The 5,158-nt window shown below is 39.4% G+C and overlaps 1 protein-coding gene across 1 annotated transcript in view; it reads right to left on the minus strand.

The window, feature by feature from the left end:
• The window catches only part of si:ch211-157c3.4 (Lipopolysaccharide-induced tumor necrosis factor-alpha factor homolog-like), a 33,820-nt gene extending 28,896 nt beyond the window's left edge, over positions 1 to 4,924 (minus strand). Inside the window, exon 1 of the mRNA XM_065015629.1 lies at positions 4,838 to 4,924. The gene's annotated coding sequence lies outside the window, so the exon portion shown is untranslated. The remainder of the gene's footprint in view (positions 1 to 4,837) is intronic.
• Between the last annotated feature and the right edge of the window lie 234 nt (positions 4,925 to 5,158).

Here is a 5,158-nt window from a genome sequence, read left to right on the forward strand (position 1 = left end):
GGTGACATGGTTGAAGAGTTGTAAATATCTGCTTAATTTAGCTGTTGGTATATTTGGTATTTTATACATATTCTGTATTTCCACTGAAGTAAGAAATAATTAATCAACACATATATACTTCAGTAATAAAAGTACCATGGTTTTATTTTTAACCTTAACTAGGCAAGTCAGTCAAGAACAAGTTCTTATTTACAATGACGGCCTAACCCCCGGGGCCAAACCCAGATGACGTTGGGACAATTGTGCGCCGCCCTATGGGACTCCCAATCACGGCCGGATGTGATACAGCCTGGATTTGAACCAGGGACTGTAGTGACGCCTCTCGCACCGAGATGCAGTGCTGCGCCACTCGGGAGCCCTGGTTTTTATAACACTTTAAACGGGTAGTTTGTCAATGAGTAGAATGTGTTTGTTCCATAAGTGAACATATGTAAATGAGTAGAATGTGTTTGTTCCATAAGTGAACATATGTAAATGAGTAGAATGTGTTTGTTCCATAAGTGAACATATGTAAATGAGTAGAATGTGTTTGTTCCATAAGTGAACATATGTAAATGAGTAGAATGTGTTTGTTCCATAAGTGAACATATGTAAATGAGTAGAATGTGTTTGTTCCATAAGTGAACATATGTAAATGAGTAGAATGTGTTTGTTCCATAAGTGAACATATGTAAATGAGTAGAATGTGTTTGTTCCGGGGTCCACACTGGTAAGTGAACATATGTAAATGAGACAGTCACAGTGGATGTTGTTCTGAATAACTGGTCGGGGTTCAGCATTCAGCTTCAGGCTACTTTACACGTAAGGCTTGTTCACACCTGTAGTGACGACTTCTATCCGTCCCGCCCGTTGTTGTCATCCACTGTTCACTAGATACATCAACGTAATTACACCCCAACACAATGTTGAAAAACAGACCGCTTCCCACCACTCGATCACATAGACCGTGAGCTGGACTCTGATCCCAACTCTGCCACCAGTGTAGCGGAAGACGGCGAAAGCTGCAACAGGGACTCTAACCAGGGCTCATACGTGGCAAAGTGAGCTCTGACGGCCGTTGCCAGGAACGTCTTGTAGGCCTCTGGGCAGAGGCAGTAGTCCAACAATGCTGGCATTTGCCTTGTTTACAGCAGCCTGATTATATAACATGACTGACAGGACCGCAATAATCATCATGAAATGGCCTTGGGAAGTGCCACAAGTGTAAGACAACAGAAATCATTACATTAACCTGTTTAACTGCATTGATATGGTTTAATTGATCCTAGTCCAGACCTGTTATTGATATGGTTTAATTGATCCTAGTCCAGACCTGTTATTGATATGGTTTAATTGATCCTAGTCCAGACCTGTTATTGATATGGTTTAATTGATCCTAGTCCAGACCTGTTATTGATATGGTTTAATTGATCCTAGTCCAGACCTGTTATTGATATGGTTTAATTGATCCTAGTTCAGACCTGTTATTGATATGGTTTAATTGATCCTAGTCCAGACCTGTTATTGATATGGTTTAATTGATCCTAGTCCAGACCTGTTATTGATATGGTTTAATTGATCCTAGTCCAGACCTGTTATTGATATGGTTTAATTGATCCTAGTCCAGACCTGTTATTGATATGGTTTAATTGATCCTAGTCCAGACCTGTTATTGATATGGTTTAATTGATCCTAGTCCAGACTTGTTATTGATATGGTTTAATTGATCCTAGTCCAGACCTGTTATTGATATGGTTTAATTGATCCTAGTCCAGACTTGTTATTGATATGGTTTAATTGATCCTAGTCCAGACCTGTTATTGATATGGTTTAATTGATCCTAGTCCAGACTTGTTATTGATATGGTTTAATTGATCCTAGTCCAGACCTGTTATTGATATGGTTTAATTGATCCTAGTCCAGACTTGTTATTGATATGGTTTAATTGATCCTAGTCCAGACCTGTTATTGATATGGTTTAATTGATCCTAGTTCAGACCTGTTATTGATATGGTTTAATTGATCCTAGTCCAGACCTGTTATTGATATGGTTTAATTGATCCTAGTCCAGACCTGTTATTGATATGGTTTAATTGATCCTAGTCCAGACCTGTTATTGATATGGTTTAATTGATCCTAGTCCAGACCTGTTATTGATATGGTTTAATTGATCCTAGTCCAGACCTGTTATTGATATGGTTTAATTGATCCTAGTCCAGACTTGTTAGGTCAGTCAGGTACAAAACGTTACGACTTCATCTGTGCTCCAAATTAACCGATTTAATTGGCCTCAATATTCGTTTAATAAAAAATAAAAAATAAAATATATATTATCAGCTGTTACTAATGATCCTCAACAACAACAACATGGCAGTGAATGTGTTTACAGAGAAAGGAAATGAAGTCAAATGAAAACTGTTATTAAATGGAATGGTGACTATACCAACCTACTGACAGTCCATACTGGTAGAATGAAGACACTGTTATTAAATGAATGGGGATGTAGACTATACCAACCTACTGACAGTCCATACTGGTAGAATGAAGACACTGTTATTAAATGAATGGGGATGTAGACTATACCAACCTACTGACAGTCCATACTGGTAGAATGAAGACACTGTTATTAAATGAATGGGGATGTAGACTATACCAACCTACTGACAGTCCATACTGGTAGAATGAAGACACTGTTATTAAATGGTGATGTAGACTATACCAACCTACTGACAGTCCATACTGGTAGAATGAAGACACTGTTATTAAATGAATGGTGATGTAGACTATACCAACCTACTGACAGTCCATACTGGTAGAATGAAGACACTGTTATTAAATGAATGGTGATGTAGACTATACCAACCTACTGACAGTCCATACTGGTAGAATGAAGACACTGTTATTAAATGAATGGGGATGTAGACTATACCAACCTACTGACAGTCCATACTGGTAGAATGAAGACACTGTTATTAAATGGAATGGGGATGTAGACTATACCAACCTACTGACAGTCCATACTGGTAGAATGAAGACACTGTTATTAAATGGGATGTAGACTATACCAACCTACTGACAGTCCATACTGGTAGAATGAAGACACTGTTATTAAATGGGATGGTGACTATACCAACCTACTGACAGTCCATACTGGTAGAATGAAGACACTGTTATTAAATGGGATGTAGACTATACCAACCGAAGGGAACTCACAGTATATTGGCTTATTAGACCTACTGACAGTCCATACTGGTAGTGGTTAGTATTTAACATGATAGAAGCAGGAAACAGAGAATGTCAGGGCAGTCTATAATTAAACAATACGGCCCGAGGAGGTGTGGTATATTGCCAACATATCACGGCTAAAGGGCTGTTCTTATGCACGACACAACGCAGAGTACCTGGACACAGCCCTTAGCCGTGGTATATTGGCCATATATCACAAACCCCTGAGGTTCCTTATTTCTATTATAAACTGGTTACCAATGTAATTAGAGTAGTAAAAACACATGTTTAGTCATACCCGTGGTATACGGCCTGATATACCATGGCTTTCAGCCAATCAGAATTCAGGGCTCGAACCACCCAGTTTATAATGAACCCTTATAGATCCACTGAACACTCCGATTGGCATTTTCTGTTCCTCATTAGAAAAACTAGAATTTTTTCCTGACCGATTCTGCTTTTGGTTAGTAATGTTTGTCCCTCATGAGACACCGTAGCCTATTTGTCAAGGATTTTTTTTTTAGTTGCGCAATTTTACATCTAACTAAAAGGTGTTTGCTTTGTGTTGTCTGATGTACACAGTCGGAGCTGCTGAACAGGTCTGTCACACTGTCTGTGCTATTGGACAGAGAGCGATCACGGCAGCTGTTCAACCCATGTTAATGGGCATAAGGACATCAGCAAATCAAAACCCAGCCTTCGTTTACCCATTGTGATGCATGAATGTTCCAAACTCCGTTTTAGACGAGACTGATGCATGAATGTTCCAAACTCCGTTTTAGACGAGACTGACTTCACGACCAAAATGATCCTATTTCCACTTTGTAGTCAATTGTGACACTAGAATAAGTGTTTCTGACTCATATGGGCCGTTCTCAAAGGGATTTGTTGCCTTCTAAAGGCTGTCGCTCTATAACTCTCAGACCAGACACCTACTCCATATGACAGAGAGACAACTCCCAAGCACCTAACCCCCCCTAATGACATCACACACCTCATCTCTATCTTGCTCAGTCTCACAGGTGGATAGTGAATGATTAGTATTTCAACAGCTTGGTTTACTTTCTGTAGCCCGTCTCAGATCTGTTTCAGTGTAATCTATGAAAACTACCCACTGGGCACAGACATCAGTTCAATGTCTAGTTGGAATTTACATTCGGTTGAGTTGTCAACTCATGTGAATTCAGTGTGAAATCAACAACAAATGTCCCCATGTCATTGGATTTAGGTTTGAATTTAAAAAATAATAATAATTCCATTATGTTGATGACTTTATGCAAATCCATCCAGTCTTCCACGTTGATTCAACATCATCACATAGATTTTTTGGGGGGTTGAAATAACGTGGAAACAACATTGATTCAACCAATTTTTGCCCAGTGGGTTCGAAGTTATCAAACGGCCTGAACCGCACACCTGAAGTCACCTGAAAGCCACAGGTCAACCCTGACGACCATAACAATGAATATCATTCAGTAGAGAGTCTTACCTTTTATTTATTTATTATATTTAACCTGTCTAACAACAATAATAATGAATGTAATTCAGTAGAGAGTCTTACCTTTTATTTATTTATTATATTTAACCTGTCTAACAACAATAATAATGAATGTAATTCAGTAGAGAGTCTTACCTGTCTAGCTGTGTAGATAAATATGTGTTGTAGCTGTTGATAGTACGGAGAACTCTCTCTCTGCTTCCCTCTCTCCCTTATCCACTCCCAGGCCCCGCCCCCTTCTCCAAGTCCCACCCCCTCATTAACCTAGTCCTAAATATGTCATAGGAATCTTCCTGGGTGGATGATACTGTACAGGGCCCGTCTCATGGTGCATTCCAAGTCGCACCCTATTCCCTATATAGTGCACTACTTTTGATCAGGACACATCCCTTTTCCATCCAGGGCCCTGGTCCAAAGTAGTGCACTATATAGGGAATAGGGTATCATTTGGGATAC

The sequence above is a fragment of the Oncorhynchus nerka genome, unplaced genomic scaffold (genome assembly GCF_034236695.1).
Source record: "Oncorhynchus nerka isolate Pitt River unplaced genomic scaffold, Oner_Uvic_2.0 unplaced_scaffold_1379, whole genome shotgun sequence".
Classification (NCBI taxonomy): domain Eukaryota; kingdom Metazoa; phylum Chordata; class Actinopteri; order Salmoniformes; family Salmonidae; genus Oncorhynchus; species Oncorhynchus nerka.